This window comes from Chiloscyllium punctatum, chromosome 18 (genome assembly GCF_047496795.1).
Source record: "Chiloscyllium punctatum isolate Juve2018m chromosome 18, sChiPun1.3, whole genome shotgun sequence".
Taxonomy (NCBI): domain Eukaryota; kingdom Metazoa; phylum Chordata; class Chondrichthyes; order Orectolobiformes; family Hemiscylliidae; genus Chiloscyllium; species Chiloscyllium punctatum.
This window is the reverse complement of record NC_092756.1, coordinates 40,792,849-40,815,841: the sequence shown is the minus strand read 5'-3', so window position 1 is coordinate 40,815,841 and position 22,993 is coordinate 40,792,849. Positions and strand designations below refer to the sequence as shown.

General features: G+C 44.1%; 2 long non-coding RNA genes across 2 annotated transcripts in view; one reads left to right on the top strand and one right to left on the bottom strand.

Annotated features, from left to right (window-relative positions):
* Positions 1–22,993, top strand: part of LOC140489145 (uncharacterized) — a 323,165-nt gene that overhangs the window by 285,729 nt on the left and 14,443 nt on the right. The window lies entirely within an intron of this gene.
* Positions 8,291–15,645, bottom strand: LOC140489144 (uncharacterized). Its single transcript, XR_011963093.1, has 4 exons — positions 15,522–15,645; positions 14,420–14,537; positions 8,409–8,493; positions 8,291–8,326 (listed from the first exon to the last, which is right to left on the bottom strand). It is a non-coding gene; the product is annotated as an uncharacterized lncRNA (long non-coding RNA).

Below are 22,993 nucleotides of genomic sequence, written 5' to 3'. Positions count from 1 at the left end.
GAAGGGGTAAAACCGGACCTCCCCTTGGGAAACAAGTAAGGGAAAAGGGACAGAGGTGTTAGTGGGGGAACACTTTGGAAAAGTCACAACAATCGTATTAGTTTGAAAATAGTGATGGAAAAGAACATGGCTGGTCCACAAGTTAATGATCAAAACTGGCCTTGCCTGAATCCAGAAGATATGAGTCAAGAGCTTTTAACAATTGCTTGTGGAGGCTATTTGCAGGTAAAGGGACGTCAGGCAGGTGGGAAGCATTCAAAAGAGAGATAAAATGAGAGTTCAGTGCCAGCATATTCCTGTTCGTGTGAAGGATAATGCTGATGCAAGTAAGAAACACTGGACGACTGGTGATATACAGGTTCTGGTCCAGAAAAAGGGGCCAGGTGTCACGTATAGCCAGCTGGATTAAGGGAATCCCTTCAAGAACACTACGGGTGAAGTAATACACTTAAGTGAGAGATCACGTGGGGCCAAAGTGGACCACAGAAAGCTCTGGCAGATCAAGCTGAGGAAAATACAAGCATATTAACAACAGAACATTAAACACGGATTGAATATGGTTTAATGGGGCCAACCAAGTCTGGAACCAGAAGAGATGTCTGAGATCCTAAATGAAAATTTCAGTTTTCAACTTACTGTGAGGAAAAACTGGGCAAGTCAGGGAAATAAACAGTGATGTCTACAAAAGAGTCCGCATAATAGAACAGGAGGTGCTGGAGGTTTTTAAATGCATAAATGGTAGACAAATCCCTGGGAACTAATCAAGTATATCCCTGGATATTGTGGGAAACTCAGGAAGAAATTGTGGAGTCCCATAAAGAGATTTGTCTATCACTGACAGCCACAGGTGATGAGCTGGAAGCCTGGAGGGTGGCTGATGTTTTGCCAGTCCTCAGGAAAGGCTGTGAGGAAAAGCCAGAGACATCAACGCCAATTAGCTTGATGTCAGTGATGCATACGTTGTTGGAAGCGATTCCGCTGAACAGGAATTACATGCATTTGCAAAGGCAAGGATTGTTTAGGGATAGACAGCACAGCTTTGGAACGCTGCGTAGAATTCTGATCCTCGCGACTTAAGAAGCATTTACTGATGCTGTAAATGGAGCAAAGATTGACGAAGACGTTACTGATACTGGAGGGTTTGACAAAATCCGAGAGGCTGGATAAGCTAGAAAGCAACAGTGGGCGGGGTGGTGTCGTTGGGGGGAGCGGGGGGGGGGGAGTGAGGGTGAGATAGATTTGGCACATAAGTTTAAGGAGAATGCAAAAGAATTTTCCACAGCACACAAGGACAAAAAAGCAACTGGACAGACAAAAGGGTCCCTGAAAGATCAGTGAGGCCATCCAAATGTGGAACCACAGGAGATGGGCGAGACCCTAAATGAATATTTCATGTCAGAACATACTGTGGACAAAGACGAGGAAACAAAGGGAAAGAAACAGTGATGTCTTGTACAAAGTCCCCATTACAGAAGACCTAGTACTGGAGGTCTTAAAACACAAAGGTAGAGAAAGCCCCAGGTCCTGAACAAGTGTATCCCAGGACATTGTGGCAAAGTAGTGTTGGGAACGTTAACAGAAATACATATATCATCGTTCTTTGTATTTCCACTGGGCGTAGTTGGCTGAGAGGTGACCTCATAAAGGTTTATAAAACAATGATGGTTACAGGTAAGTTGATTAGCCAATGTCTTTACCCCAGGGTAGTGGAGTTCATAACTCGAAGGGATTGAACTACAGAAGAAGGAGGTGTTAGCAATTCTGCAAAGTGTAAAGCTAGCTAACTCCCCTGGGCTGGATAGGATTTATCCTCATATTCTCTGGGAAGCCAGGGAGGCGACTGCTACGTCTTTGGGTTTGATCTTTATGTTGTTATTGTCTACAGAGATAGTGCCAGAATGATGGAGGATAGCAAATATTGTCCCCTTGTCCAAGAAGGGAAATAGAGAAAACCCTGGTAATTATAGAGCTGTGAGCATTATTTTGACTCTGGGTAAAGTGTTGGAAAGGCTTATAACAGATAGGAATTATAACCATCTGGAGATGAATAAATTGATGAGGGATAGTCAACATGGTTTTCTGAAGGGTAGGTCATGCATTGCAAACCTGAGTTCTTTGAGAAGGTGACCAAAGAAGTGGATGAGGGTAAAGCAGTTGATGTGGTGTTTTTGGATTTGTTAACGTTCCCCACGGAAAGCTATTGCAGACAATACAGAGGTCAATACCAACACAATTGTTGAAAGTCAAACAACACACTTGGTGGGCGGCACGGTGGCACAGTGGTTAGCACTGCTGCCTCACAGCGCCAGAGACCTGGGTTCAGTTCCCGCCTCAGGCGACTGACTGTGTGGAGTTTGCATCTCCAAATCAGAACAAAATTGTTGGTAACTTTGCAGTTTGGATCAGAACGTGGCTCAATGAAAAAAGACAGAGAGTCGTGGTTGATGGGAAATATTCATCCTGGAATTCAGTTACTGGTCGGGTAATGCCACGATCTTGTTTTGGATCCAATATTGCTTGTCATTGATATAAATGGCCTGGATGAGGGCATTGAAGGATGGGTTAGTAAAGTTGCGGATGACACTAAGGTTGGTCGAGTTGCGAACAGTGATGCAGGATGTTGTAGGTTAGAGAGAGGCATAGATAAGCTGCACAGCTGGACTGAAAGTTCACAAATGGAGTTTAATACAGAAAAGTGTGAGATGATTCACTTTGGAAGGAGTAACTGGAACACAGAGTACTGGGCTAATGGTGAGTTTCTTGGTAGTGTAGAAAAACAGAGAGATCTCTATGTCCACGGACACTGATCCCTGAAAATTGCCACTCAAGTTGATAAGTTCGTTCAGAAGGCATTTGGTGTGTTAGCTTTTATTAGGAGAGGGAGTGAGTTTCGGAACAATGAGATCATGCCACAGCTGTACAAAACTCGCGGGTGGCCACACCTGGGTTATCGTGTACAGTTCAGGTCACTACATTACAGGAAGGATATGTAAGCTTTGGAAAGGATTCAGAGGAGATTTACTGGGATGTTACCTGTTCTAGAGGGAAGATATTACAAGAAAAGGCTGAGGGACTTGAAGCTGTTTTCGTTCGAGAGAAAATGTTTGAGGCGAATTAATTGAGACATCTAAGATAATCTAAGATGGGTTGAGAGCCTTTTCCCTTGGAAGGCAATGCCTAGCAGAGGCTTTAAATTGAAGGGTGATAGATGTAGGACAGATGTCAGAAGTAGCCTCTTAACTCAGAGTAGTAGGGGCGTGGGATGCACAGCCTGCAACAGTAGTAGACTCACCAACTTTAAGAGCATTTAAATGGTCACTGGATAGGCATATGGATGAGACTGGAATAGCGTCAGTTAGTTGGGCTTCAGATTGGTTCCAGAAATTAACACAAAATTGAGGGCCGAAGGGCCTGCAGTGCATTGTCATGTTCTATGTTCTAGAGGACATAAATATGAAATGAAAGAGAAAGACTTTAAAGAAATTGGAGGAGAACATTTTTCACACAGAGGATGGTGCAGGTATGGAATGAGCTTCCAGGGTAGTGGTACAGAAAAGTACAATGAGAACATGTAAAAGACATTTGGGCAATTACATGCAGAGGAGAAGGTTTGAAGGGATATGGGTCAAATGCAAGGAAACGCATCTCATTCAGGGACTCTGGTCTGCATGGACTGGTTGGATCGAAGGAACCGTTTCTGTGGTGCATGACTCTATCCAGTTAAAGAGGAGGAGATTACCGAGAGAAGGCATGTTGTAGACACTGAGATAGGGAGATGGTAGTTTGGAATGCAGTACGCTTCAAATATGTGGAGGGACCATCAGGAAGGGAGGAGGTTATAGGGACAGGAACGGTTATAAGGAATTACAAATTATTGAAGACACTGGACCACAAGACATGCCATAGATACAGTTCTGCAGGGTAGTGAGTCTTAGTACAACAAAACATAAAGTAGGGGTGGTGATTGAGCATGTGTTGTGGCTGTACTGTGCCTCCACTCCAACACTATCTATGTCATGTCTTGTTAGCCAATGTTTGGAGCCCTCTCGTTGTTCTTTGTTCTGTGCACTGTAGGTGATATTACCTCACTACTGGATTTGTTGAAGGTTCCAGATCTCCCTGCCCTTGGTCTCTCTGGCTGACCAAACATCATCAATGTGGTGATGGACGAGACACCCAGCAGTTGGGAAGTCTATTGTGTCAGGACCTTCCTGAGTACCAAGAGGAGACAGAGGAATAGACACAATTGGAAATTAGACTGATGTAGTGAGGGTTACACATAGAGAATGGCATTGAGCCCCACAGAGATCTGGAAAATGGAGCGATATCAATTAAGAGCCCAAGATTGCTGGAAGATGTCCGCATCACACTACTGAGTCGGAAGAATGGGTTTAGCTTCATGGTGCCCTGGTATCAGTGTATTGGGATGAGCAACCTGTGAGCAGTGATGCCCTCGTGGTATTATTGCTACACAATGTATCCAAAACCTCAGCTAATCTTCAGGGGAGGGAGATTTGAATCCCACCATCTGAAATGGAGACATTTGAAATCAATAGTTTTAAAATAATAATAATCCATAAATAAGTATAAAACCATTGCTGATGTACAAAATATCCAAACATTTGTCCTTTTAGAAAGACATCTGCCCATCCTCTCGTGGTCTGCACGACATACTCACAGCAAAGTGTTTGCCTCTCAATTACCCTCTGAAATGGCTGAGCAAGTTACTCAGCTCAAGGTCAGCTCAGGTTGGGCAAGAAAGGCTGGTCAGCCAGAGACACCCACATCCCATACCTGGTTTAATAAATAATCCATTAGGATGGTCCCACTGGAACTGTGCTGGGACCAGTGTCCTGGCCAATAATGTTGGTAGGTTTATGGACAGGGCTTTAAACTGACCCAGACGATGCAGGGACAGGGTTCAGGTGAAAGGAGCTTTCCAAATCCAAAGAGAAAAGGTGACGCATCTGAACAGCATGGGAATGTGGCTGAAGACAAGCAGAAAGGGACAGGATGGGACAAGGTTTAACTCAAGTCGCACAACAGTGAATCGGTTTTTGACAGAAAGTTGTGGGAAAGAGCAATTTTGTTTTGGAATGGACAAAGTCTCATCAATAAGGGAGATGGATTTGTGACCCAAAGTTAAAAGAGATTTAGACACCAGGGAGACATGGTTTCCGGGCGAACGAAAGATGGAACATAAATATTCAATGATCCACAACCTTGCAGAAACTCAGGCGAAATGGGCAATACTAACAATAATGGATAACAATGGCATTACAGAGAAATCATTTGGCCTCAGATCATTAAGTAGAGTCAGCCAGTAGTCAAATTCTGGCCAGTACTTGCCAAGGACACAAGCAGCAGAACAGTTTTAGTCACAGAACAGCATTTCATTGCTCATCACTGCATTGCACAGGAATTCATTGGAATTTTTTAAACAAATGTATTGTGATAATTTTGGGAAAATTCAATATTCGCATCATCTGGGACAATCACACAGATAAGTGTGATATTGGAAGGGGAGTAAAGAGATTTTTTTCAGTGTTTCTTTGAATAACACACTGTGCAACTGGCTAGGGATGTAACTATCTCAGGTAAATAGTTGTGAGATGAAACTTAGTGAATGAGTCAAGTCACCTGGAGAGATCCTCTGGGAAATTGCGATAAAGTGCAATTTAAATTAATTTAAAGCATTTCAGTGAATCACAGAAAGGCCAAGCTACAACTAGAAACAAAAATAGCCAATCACATAAGTTTGACAGTAGAACTGACCAAGGTTAACAGGCTCAACGGACTGAAATATGTGTCTGTAAACGAACAGTGGAAAACGTTTGAAAGAACAGTGTAAAACACTCAACAAAAGAATATTTCATTGAAACAGACAAATCCTCAGCAAGAAATTCCCACCGGTCCCTCACTCAGAACAAAATGGATCATATTAGATTATGAGGTGGAGAAGGTCACCAAAAAGTACTTAAAATCCTAAAGTGAGAGTGTGTTTTAGGAGTAAGGTTTAAAGAGATTGCAAAGGGTCTGCTAGCAGGGGGAGGGCTGTGGGAAGGGGAATCATTGTCAGCGTTTAATGACACGACAGGATCAGGGAGAGACGAATGTGCTGAGAGTGTTACAGAGAGTCATCAGGGCCTGAACAGTGTAACAAAGCCAGTACGGATTGCTGCAGCTGGAGGGGTTTGCAGCAATGTGGAGGGACATATGAGGGAGAGGATCAACCAGTTGCTAATAAAAAAAACACTTCAGTGACTACAGGATTAGTCAGACACAAGTATTGACCATCCTCAGGCCACAGGATTATTTACGAACAGCATTGACCGTCCTCAGCCACTATAATATTCACACATAGTACTGACGAACCTCAGTTCCCAGGATTATTCACATACAGTATCGACCATCCTCAAAAGAGAATTATTCAAACACAGTATTGACCATCTTCACTCAGTAAGATTAATTCACACACAGTATTAAGTATCCTGAGCCTACAGGATTATTTACACACAGTATTGAAGTTCTCAGGCCGCAGGATTTTTCACCCGCTATATTGACCATTCTCAGACCATAGGATTATTTACAAACAGCATTGACCGTCCTCAGGCCACAGTAATATTCACACACAGTATTGTGCATTCTCAGTTCCCAGGATTATTCGCACACAGTATTGACCATCCTCAGGAAAGAATCATTCAAACACAATATTGGCCATTCTAAGGATACAGGATTATTTACACACAGTACTGAAATTCTCAGGCCGCAGGATTTTTCACAATCTATGTTCACATTCCTCAGTCCAAAGGATAACTAACACTCAGCATTGACTATCCTCAGGCCACAGGGGTATTCACACATTATTGACCATCCTCAGGCCACTGGATTGTTCACACATCATTGGGGCAATCACACGCGACACAGTATTGATATTCTCAGGCCACGTGAGTATTCACACACTGTACTGACCATTCTCAGGTCCCAGGATTATTCACACACAGTCTTGACTATCCTCAGGTCTCAGGATTATTCACACACTGTATTGACTCTCCTCAGGTCTGCCAGCAACAGGAGTAGATCTGTTAACCTGAAAGGCATTTAAATGGTCATTGGATAGTCATATGGACGAGAATGGAATAGTGTCAGCTACTTGGGCTTCAAATTTGTTCCACAGCTTGGCGCAACATCGAGAGTCAAAGAGCCCGTACTGCGCTCCCACATTCTATGTTCTAGAGGGAATAAATATGAATGGAGCGAAGAAAGACGTAAAAGGGATTGGAGGAGAACATTTTCCACACATAGGATGGTGCAGGTATGGAATGAGCTTCCAGAGGAAGTGGTAGAGCAAAGGACAATAACAACATGCAAAAGACATTTGGGCAGGTACATGGAGAGGAGAAGCTTTGAAGGGATTTGGGTCAAATGCAGGGAAACTCAAATCGTTCAGGGTCTCCGGTCATTATGTTCTATTTGAATCAAAGGAACGGTTTCCGTGCTGTATGACTCTGTCTCCAGTGATTGGAGGAGGAGATTACTGAGATAAGGCATGTTGTAGACACTGAAGCAAGTTACAGCGACAGGGATGGTAGTACATTTCAAATATGTGGAGGGACGATTGGGATAGGAGGAGGTTACAGAGATAGGATCTGTTATAGGAGTTACAAATTATTGAAGACACTGGTCCACAAGACACGCCGTAGATGCAGAGTTGGAGAGTAGCAAGTCTTAGTACAACAGAACGTAAAGCCAGGGTGGTGATTGTGCATGAGGTGGGGATATTCTGTACTCCCCCTCCAGAACTGTATCGACGTCATGTCTTGTTAACAGAGGTTTGGAGCCTTCTCATTGCTTTCTGCTCGGTTGTGGAGACTGGATGAAGTTAGCAATACTGAGGGTTGCAGAGGTAGAACGGACTCTTTAGACTGGTCACGGTTACAAGCCTCTCGTGGCAGGCCTGCTTTCCCCTCTGTTGTCCAGATGCTCACCAAGGCAGCAAAGGCCTGGATTGAAAACTGGGAACTCTCGATGCTGTCTCAGTGCAACAAAACTTACAGTGGGGGTGGTGATTGAGCCTGAGGTGTGTCTGTACTGTGCTCTCCCTCCAGCACTGTATCTGTGTCATGTCTTGTTAGCCGATGTTTGGAGATATCTCATTGCTCTCTGCTCTGTGCACTGTGAGTGATCTTACCTCACTGCAGGATTTATTGAATGCTCCAGATCTCCCTGCCCTTTGTCGCTCTGGCTGACCAACCATCTTCAATGAGGTGATGGATGAGACACACATCAGTTGGGAAGTCTATTGAGTCGGGAACTTCCTAAATACCTACAGGAGACAGAGAAATAGACAGTCTCTGAAATTAGGGTGATGGAAACACATGCAGAATGGTAATAATTGCCATACTGACCTGAAAAATCCCAATCTCCATCTCTGGTCTGTGCTGCTTCATCTCTCTGGAGAGATGGATTCTGTTGCCTCAGGGTCTGGAGTAGCTGGAAGAGTGAGAGACACTGACAGAGGCAGAAATTAAACCCTCACAGTGAGGAATACCAAATGGAGAGAGACTGAGTGATATCAGCAGAGCGCAGGAAGATTTCGTAACAAATCATTGTGTAGAAAGAAGGGGTTTTGATTCATTTTGCTTCTGGTATCAATGCTCAGGGATGGGAAACCTGTGAGAAGGTGAAGTGATGGCCTGGTGGTATTATCGCTGTGCTATTTATCCAGAAACTCAGCCATGTTCAAATCCCACCATTGTAAACAGGTGAATACATGAGTGGTGTGAAGACTGGGGAGGGTTACAGTGATATCATGTGCTCTCCAGGCTGGAGGAAGGTGCACAGATGGGGAGGTTGGTAAGGACTCGAGAATGTTAGAGACAGGGTGGGCTGTAGGTTCTGGACAAGATGACAGAGATGAGGAGCTTTTTTGAGCACAGAGACCGTAACTGTTAGCTTCAAAGACATTATGGAAAGAGATAAGGGTAATGCAGAAGCTAAGTATCTAAACTTGGGGAGGCCATTTATCATGAGATTATCACTGTCATTCAACGTTATCATTAGACTGGCAAGCCTCGACTGCAAGGAACTACACTTGTTGGAGTCTCTATTTGGAACATGGGAGATGTTAAATGTGATGCAGTGAGAATTCAGAGCAAATGTGTTTTGCGAGGAGTGAATGGCTTAAACAGCACATTTAGCAAATACTGATCAAGCGATATTGTGAGTTTGAGAAAGAAAATACAGAGCAATAAAAACAGACGAAGCCATTCAAAAGTCTAGAGTGTGTGGGGCAGGGGGAATGGGGTGGATGCTAGGGGTGGTGGTTGTAGTCCTTAAAAATGAACAGGCAAACAACGGTCACAAAATATCCTTAGCTAATAATGTTAAGGATAAGCCACAAGGTACTTAATAAGTACAGTTAGAGTAAGAGAATTCCCAACGAAGCAGTGGGGCCTGTTAGAAACCAAATGGGCAATCAGTGCATGGAGCCAGAGGAAGAAGGTGAGGTCTTCAATGAATACTTCCCATCTGTATTCACACAGGAGAAAGACATTGAAGCCAGGGATGGTGAGGTTCAGGAACATCTTAAGATCAATGAGGAGGAGGGATTAAATATTTTCACAGGCAAAAAGGTGGAGAAATACCCAGTAACAATCAAATATATCCCAAGCTGCTATGGGAGGTAATGGAGCAGATTGCTGGGGCCCTGGCGAATATATTTAATACTTTGCTGGCCACAGCTGAAGTGCTGAATGACTGGAGGATCGCTAATGTGATTCCTTTGATCAAGAGCAGCAGGGATAGGCCAGGTAATTACACAGCAGATAGTCTGATAGGAGGGGGAGGGAAATTATTGGAAACAATTCTGAGGAACATGATGAATCAACATTCGAAAGGACAGGAATATATTAGGAATTGTCTGTATGGATTTGCTTGAGGACTGTCCTCTGATTTTGATGAGGGCAATGCAGATGATGTGGGTTACATGGAGTTCATTAAGGTCTTTGACAAGGTCCCACATGGAAGGCTGGTCCAAAAGGGAAGAGCCCATGGCATCCAGGCAAGATGATAAATTGTATCCACAATTGGTGGAGGATTGTTTTTAGGATTGGAAGCCTTTGTCCAGTGGATGTACAACAGGGATCTGTGCAGGAACCATCTCGGATTAATATCTCGGATATGAAAGCAGAAGGAATCATTAGTAGGTTTATCGATGACATGAAAAGTGAGGGTGTTGTCCACAGTGAGGGGGATGGTCTCAGGCTGCAGTCTGATATCGATCAGATGATAAACTGAGCAGAGTAATGGCAGACAGAGTTTACTTCTGATCACTGTGAGGTAATGCACTGTGGGGAGTCTCGTAAGCGAACAGTATACATCATGAATGGTAGGTCCTCCTGGAGAACTGAGGAACACAGGGACCTTGGTGGGCAAGTCCCTGGATGTCTGAAGATGTCAGCACAGGTACACAGTCATTATGTAAGTGGCCCAACTGGAGAATGGGGCTAAACCTGACCTCCCCTTGGGAAACAAGGTCGGGAACGGGACTGAGGTGTTAGTGGGGGAGCACTTTGGAAAGTCACCACAATTGTATTAGTTTGAAAATAGCAATGGAAAAGGACAGGCTTGGTCCACAAGTTCAAGTTATACCATGGAGCAAGATAGTATTAGACATAAATTTTAAAAGTAGATCTGGGAGGCTATTTGCAGGTAAAGGCAAGTCTGACAAATAGGAATATTTTACAATCAAGATAAAAGGAGCGTTCAGCACCAGCGTGTTCCTGTTAGTGTGCAGCTCAATGCTGACTGAATTAAGAAATACTGGCTGAGTTTCGAGGCTCTGGTCAAGAAAACAGGGGGGCACATAACTGGCGGACTCAAGTGAATCCCTTCAGGAGCATCGGGGCTGTAGAAATACTCTTAGGATGGAAATCAGGAACGTAAAGACGGAACATAAGATAGCTTCGGCAGAGAAAGTTAAGGAGAATTGAAAGAGATTCTATAAGTGTATTAAGAGCAAAAGAAGAGTGAGGGACAAAACAGGTATCCATAATGATCAATGAAGCCAACAATGTAGTCAACTACAGGATCCGAAACAAATATTTCACTTTGGAACTTAGTGTGGATAAAAACTGGGGCGCTCGGGGGACTAAACCATGTTTGTCTGAACTACTATTAGAATACTGTGTGCAATTCTGGTCTCAATGCCATCGGGAGGATGTTATGGAACATGAAAGGTTCGGAAGAAATTAACAAGGATGCTGCCAGGGTTGAAGGGTTTGCTCTTCGGGGAAAAGCCTGAATAAGCTGGGGCTGTTTTCACTTGAACATGGGAGGCTGAGGAGTTACCTGATAAAGGTGTTTAAAATCATGATGGTCATCGATAGGGTCAATAGACAAGGCCTTTTTCCCAGGCTGGGGGTTTCCAAACCGACAGGGCATAGCTTTAAAGTGCGAGAGGAACGTTTCGAAGGGACCTAAAGGAAAACTGGTTCTGGCAGAGTCTATGGAATAAACTGCCAGTGGAAATAGTGGAGGCTGATAGAAATACATTTTATATGATGGGTATATGAATAAAAAGGATTTAGAGGGATATTGGCAAAATTCTGGCAAATGTGACTCGATACATCATGCAGGAGTTGGTCTGAAGTATCTGTTTCCGTGCTGTACATCTCTATAACTCAATGTCTTGAAATGAGTCCACATTATCGAAGAGGAGGTGCTGGAGGTTTTAAACCACAAAGGTAGATAAATCCCCAGGCCCTGATTAAATGTATCTCAGGACATTGTGGGAAGCTGGTGAAGAAATTGTAGGGCCCCTAGCAGAGATATTTGTACCATGTGTGATAGGCAGGTAGACTGGAGGGTGGCATTGTGGACAGTGAAGAAGGTTTTCTGAGATTACAAAGGGATCCTGATGAAATGCGTGAATGGCTGAAAAACTGTAGATGGAGTTCAATCTGTATAATGCGAGGGAATGCATTTGGTACAACAAACACAGGCAGGGCCTATCCAATTAATGGTAGGACCTTCAGTAGTGTTGTAGAACAGAGGGACCTCGAGGTATAGGTACATAATTCTTTGAAGTTTGCAACATGGAGACAGGATGGTTAAAAAGGGACTTGCCACACTTGCTTTCATTACTTTGGACATAGGAGTTGGGAAGTCGCATTGAGATTATACAGGCCATTGGTGAGTCCTCTTCAGGAATACGCTGTTCAGTTTTGGTCGCCCAGTTATCGGAAGGATATTATTAAGCTCGAAAGGGTTCAGATGAGATTTACTGGGATGTGGCTGGGTATGGAAGTTTTCAGTTCTAAAGAAAGGCTGAATAGGTTGGTTTTTTTTCATTGAAACCTGAATGTTGACAGATGACCCAGAATTTTATAAAATAATGAGGGGAACAGATAGATTTAATGGGAGCTGTTTTTTTCCCAAGGACAGGGGAGTTTCAAGACTAGAAGCTACATTTTTAAGTGTCAGAGGAGAGACATTTTAAAAAAAAGTCGTGAGGGTCACATTGTTACACAGAGGGTGGATTGTGTGTGGAATGAACTTCCCAAGGAAGGGGTGAATGTGGGGACAATTACAATGTTTAAAAGACATTAAGATTAGTACATGAATAGGAAAGGTTTGAAGGGATAGGATCAAGGTACAGGCAGGTGGGACAAGATCAGTTTTCGAGTATGGTTAACATTGACCGAACAGTGTGGTCTGACTCTCTGACTATGATTATAATGTTCTGTCATTAATTAACAAAGGCTGCTAGAGGAAGCCAGGAAGCTACAGACTGATGAGCCAGACATCAGGGTGGGTCAGTTGTTGGAGGTCATTCTGAGAGGTAGGTGGTATTTGGAACGACAAGGACTGATTACGGCAGCCAGTATGGCTTTGTGCGTGGGAAAATATGCCTCACAAATTTGACTTGAAGGTAGATGAAGGCAGAGCAACAGACGTTGTTTTTGGCTTCAGCAACCCTTGGTCAGGGTGTAGCATGATACATTGGTTAGTAAGGTTAGGTCACAAGGGATCAGGGAGAGCTAGCCAACTGGATACAAAATGGGATGACAGTGGGAGACAGAGGGTGGTGGGAGAGGGTTGTTGTTCAGACTGGGGCCTCTGACCAGCAGTGTGCTGTAAGGATTGGTGCTGGGACCACTGTTGTGCACCACTTACATAAACAATCTGAGTGAAAAGGTAGCAGTCCCTGTTAGCATTTTTGTGGATACCAAGATTAGTGGAAGAGTGGGCAGGGAATATAGTTATCGAAGGGGACGTTAATCAACTGGGCCAGTGGGACAAGGAATGAAGGATGAAATTTAATTCAGGTGTTCGATTTAGTTCAGCCAAACCAGGGAGGACTAAAACAGTTAATGGTAGGGACCTGCGCAGTGTTGTCGAACAGAGGGAGATCAAGGGGTGCAGTTACATTGTTCCTTGGAATGGCATCACAGGGGGACAGGGAGGGGAAAGCAGCATTTGGCACACTTGTCATCAGTGGCCAGAACATTGAGTACATGAGTTGGAGATATTTGTAACATTGTCGTCAATATTTCTCCTGGGCAGAGGAGGCCACGGGTTGACCTTATAAAGGTGAATGAAACAATGTAGGGCTTAAGTAAGGTGAATTGCGAAGGGTAGGTGAGTCCAAATCTAGAGCCATAAACGTGTGGTGAGAGAGCAAGGATTTAAAGAGGGAGCTGAGGGGCAACATTTTCCACAGAGGATGGTGCATAGATGGAACGGACTGCCAGAGGAAATGGTGAAATCAAGTACAATTACAACATGGAAATGACACTTGGTCAGGTATATGGAGAGGAGAAGATTGGAAGGGATATGGGCCAAACACAGGCAAATGCAACTCATTCCATTTAGGAAACATCAAACAAAGAGTAATGCAGCACAGAAACAGACCCAATGTCTCCAGTTGTTGGAGGAGGAGACTATCGAGACAAGGCATGTTGTACAGACTGAAGCAAGTTACAGCGATACGAATGGTCATCTGGACTGGAGGTTTCAAATATGTGAAATAATTGGAAAGAGGGGAGGAGATGACAGAGATAGGAACTGTTATAGGAGTTAGAATGATTGAAGACACTGGTCCACAAGACAAAACATAGAAACAATGTTGGAGGGAGAATAGTTAACAGAAAGATCCCAGGCAGCATTACCACTCTCTCATTGCAGGCCTGTTTTCCCCTCTGTTGTCCTGGTGCTCAACAAGACAGCACACGCCTGGATTGAAAACTGGGAACTCCCGATGCGATCTCAGTACAATAAAACTTAAAGTAGAAGTGGTGATTGAGCCTGAGGCGAGTCTGCTCCCCCTCCAGCACTATATCTATGTCATGGCCTGTTAGCTGATGTTTGGAGCCCTCTCATTGCTCTTTGCTCTGTGCACTGTGTGTAATCTTACCTGGCGGCAGGATTTATATAAGGCTCCTGACCTCCCTGACCTTTTTCTCTCTGGCTGACCAAACATCTTCCCAACCAGCAGTTGGCAGGTCTATTGAGTCAGTAACTCCTTCAAGTACCTGTAGAAGACACAGAAATAGGCAGAATAGGAAATTAGACTGATGCTTGTGAGGGTTACACATGTAAAATGGCACTGAGCCCCACAGAGATCTGGAAAATCCCAGTCTCCATTCCTTGCCTGTACTGCCTCATCTCTCTGGAGTGGAGAATTCTGTTGGCTCAGGATCTGGAGTAGCTGCAAGAGTGAGAGACACTGACAGAGGCAGCAATTAGACCCACACAGTGAGGGACCGCACAAGGAGAGATACTGAGTGACATCACCAGAGTTCAGGATCAAATAATTGTGCACAAAGAAAGGGTTTTGATTCATGTTGTACTGGGATGTGCAACCTGTGAGCAGACGAAGTTATGGCCTAGGGGCATTATTGTGAAGCAATTTATCCAGAAACTCAGCAAAAGTTCTCTGGATAGTTTTAAATCCCGCCATTGCAAATGATTGAATGTGAATGAAATGCTTCAAAAAAGATTTAATTACAAACAGGTAAGTGAGTATTAAACAATTGCTGATGATAAGAAAAATCCATCGGGTGCATTCCTGTCTTTAGTGAAGTAATCTAAGATGGGACTGGGATATCACAGGTATTACAGAACAACAGCTGAGGGAGGGACAGGACAGGCAACTCAATGTTCCAGGGGACAGATGCTGCAGGAAGGACAGAAGGGTAACTGAGAGAGGAGGAGAGCTGCTGGTTCTGATGGGGTGAAACATCCCAGCAGGACTGAGAGAGGATATTCCTGCGGGATCGCCCAGTGACGCTGTGTTCGTGGGATTAATCAATAACAATGGGTCTTCCCTTTCCTCGGATTGTTCTACAGACCCCGAGAGCCCCGCCCTCCCGCACCTTGACCTTCTCAAGATGGCGACCCTGACCATCCTCCCTCTTCCCTCAAACAAATGGCGGCCGTGACCCTGGGCCCCTTCCCTGATCAGAGACCGCCACCTCTTTACCCGGGCCTGGAGGGTCTTTTTCGATTTTTTTAACCTTTATCCGGGACGTGTGAATTCTCTCCGCTCCTTTCTCCCAGCGAGGCTCCCACACACCGGCTCTGAGCGCCGCTCTCTGAAGTCGATCGCAGCCGCTGCCGGAGAAAGCAGCTCCATTTCTCTCTGTCCTGACCAATGTGACACTGCGCATGCTCTGTATTGAAACCAAACTGCGCGTGCGTCTGAGGTTATCATTGAATTGAGAGAGAATATTCATAACTGCAAAGCCTGATGGGTACAATATTATTCATTAACAATTGTTTTGTCGAGTTATAGTCATAGAGATGTCTAACAGTCAAATAGATTGTCCGGTCCAAATCAACCATAACGGCCAGGTATGCAAATTACCAGTCGTTCTGCAGCTTGAAAAGACATTTCTTACTCGAGTTGTGTAAATCGATTGGAAATATGTACGTTATCAGATTTACATTTCAACTACAGTATTTCTTAAAATCTCACATTGATTTATAAGAGAGGTTTAATGCTCCACTATGTCGTGAGAATGTTCAATCCTGCAAAATAGTTTGCTCTCAGACCAATCTTGAAGCGTTCACTCCCGAGAATGCTTTGGCCCCTCTCCTCACTCACTCTGGTTGGAGGACCGGCTGCTACTCGGTCCTCCTGTTCCGCCACTTCCTCCCAATTGCAGAGTTGATTCAGGCGTGACTTAGCAGGCAAGGGACAAAGGAAGTTCGAGTCGATGTTTTGTGATGTGGTGAAAATATCCCGAATCTTGGATTGAGAGGCCTGGATTCAATTCACTGCTTGTGCAGATGTGTGTAATAACAACTTTTAGCAGGTTCATTAGGAAAACTAAGGGAAGTCAGGAACAGGGAGAAAACAATAGAAAATGCATGCAATGTGGTGGGGCTCTCAATGCTCAGATGATTTGACTCTTTACCAAGCGTTTCAGGGTCCCAGTACAGACTGTTGCACGCCTCTTCGTGCACAGCCAGATACCACGATTGTGGGGGCAAAATGTTGTGGGCTATAGAGGTGCTTTTCTGGAAGGTGCTCGGTTTTTGTGGTGAAAACTGTTGAGAAGGAGTCGGGTTTTGTATGGAGCTACCTGTCCCCCTCCTGTTGCAGCCTCTTATTATTGTCCTAACTCTACCTCGTACATGGAGAAAGTGATGACTGCAGATGCTGGAGATCAGATCTGAAAAATGTGTTGCTGGAAAAGCGCAGCAGGTCAGGCAGCATTCTCTACCTCGTACATGTTTGGTAGAGATCAGTGACACTTCGTAAGCCCACAATACAAGATCCATCACTCTGTTTAAGACAGTAAAAATCTCTTGTAGCACAATAGTCAGAGAACAATACAGCGCAGAACAGGCCCTTCGGTCCTTGATGTTGTGCCAACCTATGAACTATTCTCAGCTCGTCCCCCTACACTATCCTGAAATCACCCATGTGCTTATCTAAAGGATTGTTTAAATCTCACTCACGTGGCTGAGTTAACTACATTAGTAGGTAGTGGATTCCATGTCCTAACCACTCTGAGTAAAGAACCTGCCTCTGACATCTGTCTTAAATCTATCACCCCTCGATTTGGAGATATGCCCCCTCATACACACTAATGTCATAATCCTAGGAAAAAGACTTTCACTGTCTACCCTATCTAAGCCACTGATCATCTTGCATGTCTCTATCAAATCCTCTCTTCGCCTTCTTCTTGCCAATGAGAACACGTTCAAGTCTCTCAAACTTTCCTCATAAGACCTTCCCTCCAGACCACACAACATCCTGGTAAATATCCTCTGCGCCTTTTCCCATGCTTCCACATCCTTCCAGAAATATGGGCACCAGAACTGCACACTATATTCCAAATATGGCCGCACCAGTGTTTTGGATAGTTGCAGCATGATATTGCGGCTCCAGATCTCAATCCATCTACGAATGAAATCTAACACACTGTATGCCGCCTTAACAGTACTGTACACCTGGGTGGCAACTTTCAGGCATCTATGTACATGGCCTCCAACATCCTTCTGCACATCTACAATACCAAGAATCTTTCCATTGACCCAGTACTCTGCCTTCCTGTTATTCTTTACAAAGTGCATCACCTTACATTTAGCTGCATTGAACTCCATTTGCTACATTCAGCCCAATTCTGCAGTTTATCCAAGTCCTCCTGCAACCTGTAACATTCTTCCACACTGTCCACTACTCCACACTGACTTTGGTGTCGTCTGCAAATTTACTAATCCATCCACCTATGCCTGCGTCTAACACCTTTATAAAAATGACAAACAGCAGTGGTCCCAAAACAGATCCTTGTGGCACACCACTAATAACCACACTGGAGGCTGATTATTTTCCATCATCCACCACTCGCTGCCTTCTTTCAGAAAGCCAGTTTCTAATCCAAACTGCTAAATCACACTCAATTCCATGTCACTGCATTTTCTCTAACAGCCTACCATGTGGAACCTTATCAAAGGCTTTACTGAAGTCCATGTTTCCCATGTCAACTGCCCTACCCTCATCTATATGCTTGGTCACCATCTCAAAAAACTCAATGAGATTTGTGAGACACGACCTTGACCTTGACGAAACCATATTGACGATCTGAAATCATATTGTTGATTGCCAGATGATTACAAATAGTGTCTCTTATAATCCTTTCCAAAACCTTTCCTACAACAGAAGTAAGGGTCACTGGTATATAATTACCTGGGTCATCTCTACTGCCCTTCTTGATCAAGGGCATAACATTTGCAATCATCCAGTCCTCTGGTACTGAACTTGTCGGCGATGACAGCTCAATATCAAAGCCAAAGTCTTTGCTATATTCTCCCTAGCTTCCCAGACAATCTACGGATAAATCCCATCTCGCCCAGGGGACTTGTCTACTTTCAATCCTTCTAGAATTGATAACACCTGTTCGTAACTAACCTCTATCCTTTCTAGTCTAACATCTTCTATCTCATTATTATCTACAATATTCTAATTTTCCTGAGTGAAACCCGTTGAGAAATGTTCGTTTAGCACCTCTCCGATTTCCACAGCGTCCACACTCAACTTCCCACTTCTGTCTTTGATTGGCCCGATTCCTACCCTATCCTTTATTCCTCACATAGCTATAGAAAGCTTTAGGGTTCTCCTTTATTCTATTCACTAAAGACTGCTCGTGTCCTCCCTTTGTTCTTCTTAACTCTCTTTAAATCCTTCCTAGCTGATCAGTCTCCATCGCCTCATCTGTACCATTTGCCTCATCAAAACATAAGCCTCCTACTTCTTCTTAACAAGAGATGCAATTTCTGTGGTAAACCATGGTCTCCTTACCTTATCACTTCCTCCCTGCCTGACAGGGACATACCTATCAAAGACACGCAATAACTGTTCCTTAAACCAGCTCCACATTTCCATTGTCTGCATCCACTGCATTTCGCTCCTCCATCCTATGCATCCTAATTCTTGCTGAATCGCATTATAATTGCCACTGCCCCATTGATAAGTCTTCACCTTGGCATGTACCTATCCCTTTTCATTGCCAAATTAAACATAACTGAATTATGATCACTCTCTCCAAAGTGCTCACCTACAACTAAATCAAACACCTAGTCTGGTTCATGACCAAGCATCAGATCCAATGTGGCCTCCCCTCTTGTCAACCCTTTGACATACTGTGTCAGGAAACCCTCCTGGACACATTGGGCAAAAATTGATCCATCCAACGTACTAGAGTTATAGCATTTCCAGTCAATGTTGGGGAAGTTAAAGTCCCCCACAATGACCACCATGTTACTTTCACTCCGACCCAGAGTAATTTTGCGAATCATCTCTTCCCCCTCCCTGGAACTCTGTGGTGGCCTATAAAAAATCCAAGCTGTGTGACCTCCCCTCTCCTGTTTCTAACATCAGCCACATTATTTCAGTAGACAAGTCCTCATCAAATGTTCTCTCAGCCACAGTTATACTATACTTGACGAACATGACATGCATGGGCCCATTGCTGTGCTTCAAATTCCATGAGGCAGCCATACTGTCTATGACAGACAGACTCAGTCTGGAACCTCCTCTATCCTTAAGACCTTATGCACTGCCTACGCTCCTCCATTTCCCCTTTGCACGTTCCCTTTTCAACCCACCCCACCTGCATCACTCCACAATTGGAGCTGTCAAGGGCAGAAGTCTGTGGAATACCCTCCCTAACCTTCTCTACCCTCCGTTAAGATGTATTTTAAAATCATTCTGCTTAATCAATGTTTTGATCATCCACGAAGCACCTTAGGAGATTTGCCATTGTGAAAGATTCCATATAAAGTAGTTGTTGTTATTGCTGTACATTAGGAGAAACAGGAATGATGCTTTCAAAATTCTAACAAGAAAGTCACTGATAGGCGCAGTGTGGAGGCCAAATAATAACATCACATTGGTGTGGGCAATAAACAAAGAAATAACTAATGCCTGTAAAAATGGCATGTCTATTACCATGGGTGATTTTAATCTACATGTAGATTGGTCAAACCAGCTCCGTCAGGGTAGCCTTGAGGAGTTCATTAAGTGTATCCATGATAGTTTTTTTGAACAGTATGAAATGTAACCGACAAGGAGCAAGCTATCCAAGATCTGGCCCCCGTGCAATGAGACAGGAATAATTAATGATCTCAGAGTTAGGGATCCTCTTGGAAGAAGTGATTAATGTATGGATGAAGTTAGAACACATATGGAGAGTGTGAAGATAAAATTTAATATCTTGGTCCTGTGCTTGAACATGGGGAACTAAAATAGAATGAGGGAGAACCTGGATAAAGTAGACTGAAAACAAAGATTTTATGGTGGGACAGTTGATGAGCAGTGAAAGATTTTCAAAGACATTTTAGTAAGTGCTCAGCAAAGGCATATTCCAGTGAAAAGGAAGGACTGTAAGAAAAGGCGGTGGACAAAAGATAGGGAATTCTACACCAGTTAGTTTATTCTCTGTAGTTAGAAAGATGCTTGGGTCTATTATCAAGGAAGAAATAGCAGGGAATCTCGATAGAAATTGTCCCATTGGGCAGACAGAGCATGGATTCATGAAGGGCAGGTCATGCTTGACAAATCGTTGGGAATTCTATGAAGACATTTCAAGCAAGGTGGACAATGGGGACCCAGTGGACGCGGTGTACCTTGATTTCCAAAAGGCCTTCAACAAGGCAAGTGGCTGTTGCATTATATAAGGGTGCATGGGATAGAGTATTAGCATGGATAGAAGATTGGTTGACTAACAGGAAGCAAAGAGTGGGGATAAATAAGCCTTATTCTGGCTGGCAATCAGTAACTAGTAGTGTCCCTCCAGGATCAGTGTTGGGACTGCAATTATTTAGATTGGATACAGATGATTTGGAGTGGGGGACCACATGTAGGGTGTCAAAGTTTGCATATGAGACTAAGATGAGTAGCAGGACAAAGTGTGCGGAGGACTGGGAAACTTTGCAGAGGAACATAGATACATTGAGTGAGTGGGCAATGATTTGGCAAGTGGAATATTATGTTCATAAATGTAAAGTCATACCCTTTGGTTGGAGTAACATTAATAAAAAGATTATTACTTGAATTTTTAAAAAAAGTTACATTATTTGCTATGCAGAGGCACCTGAACATCTTTCTGCAGGAGGGTTGGTCACCAGGTACAACAATCAATTCAGAAGGCAAATCGAATATTGTCCTTCATTGCTGAAGGGATTGTGTTTAAAAGCAGAGGTTAGGTTCTTGCTAGAGTGGGTGCTGGTGAGGCCCCACCTGGAATACTGCATGCAGTTTTTATCTCCTTACGTGCTCAAGGATGTACTCGACCTAGAGGGGGTGCAGAGGAGATTAACTATGTTGATTCCAGAGGTGAGGGGTTTGGTTTAACAGAGACTGAGTAGATTGGGATTATATTCATTGGAATTCAGAAGAATGGGAAATATATAAAATAATGAATGAAATGGATAAAATAGAAGTAGAGAGGATGTTTCCACTGGCAGATGAAGCCAGGACAAGAGGGCATCACCACAAGATTAGAAGCAGCAAATTTAGGAGTGAATTGAGAAGGAACGTCTTGACCTCGATGGGAGTGCATTGCCCAGGGAAGTAGTCGATGCTAGTTCAATGAACGCTTTTAAAGCTAAGTTAGTTTTTTTAAAAAAAGAAATAATTAATTAAGGAATACGGTGAGAACGTGGGTAAATGGTTCTGCATCAACAAAATGATCAGCCATGATCTTATTGAATGGTAGAGCAGGCTTGAAGGTCCGGACGGCCTTCTCCTTTTCCAAGATCTTTTGTTCTTTTGTTATGCATTCCTCCCTCACTCGTGACTTGGAGATGCTGGTGTTGGATTTATTTTTTTTTTATTTCAAAAATATACTTTATTCATAAATGATTTGATGGTCTGTACATTGGATTATGCCATACATATGTCCATATTTACAAACACAGATTCGACTTTATTCTTGTCCTTTACAATCCTATGCATTTTTTCAATCTTGTATATATACATATATTTGGCTGAGGCATCAGCAGAGCCCAAAAAAAACGTCTGTATGGGCCCCCTGTTCTTCTTTAGGCAGGCCGATCTTACACGGTGGTCTTTCCCCACCGCGCCTTGGCGGCAGCTGCCCCAAGCTTCAGCGCGTCCCTCAACACGTAGTCTTGGACCTTGGAATGTGCCAGTCTGCAACACTCGGTCGGGGTCAACTCCTTCAGCTGGAAGATCAACAGGTTTCGGACCGCCCAGAGAGCGTCCTTCACCGAGTTGATGATCCTCCAGGCGCAGTTAATGTTCGTCTCGGTGTGAGTCCCGGGGAACAGGCCGTAGAGCACGGAGTCCCGCGTCACAGCGCTGCTCGGGACGAACCTCGACAAGCACCACTGCATTCCTCTCCAGACTTCCTCTGCATAGGCACATTCCAGAAGGAGGTGTGTGACAGTCTCGTCCCCCCCGCAGCCACTTCGAGGGCAGCGTGCGGTGCGGCAGAGAGTCCGGGCGTGCATAAAGGATCTCACAGGCAGAGCCCTTCTCACCACCAGCCAAGCCACGTCTTGGTGCTTGTTGGAAAGTTCTGGCGATGAGGCATTCTGCCAAATGGCTTTGACAGTCTGCTCAGGGAACCGCTCGACAGGATCCGCCCTCTCCTTTTCCCGAAGGGTCTCAAGGACGCTACGTGCTGACCACTTCCTGATGGACTTGTGGTCAAAGGTGTTTTTCCTCATAAATTTCTCCACGAAGGACAGGTGATACGGAACAGTCCAACTACTCGGAGCGTTCCGCGGCAGCGAGGCCAGGCCCATGCTTCGCAACACCGGGGACAGGTAGAACCTCGATGGACAAAATTAAAATTCACAGAGCACCAGGTTATAGTCCAACCGGTTTATTTGGAAGCACTACTTTGCTGGTCCTTCATCAGGTGGGTGTGTGATTTTTAACTTTGTCCCTCACTCTTGTAACTGAGAAACAGCAACAAAATCCACGAAGCAGTGCGCAAGCTCCAGCCAACAG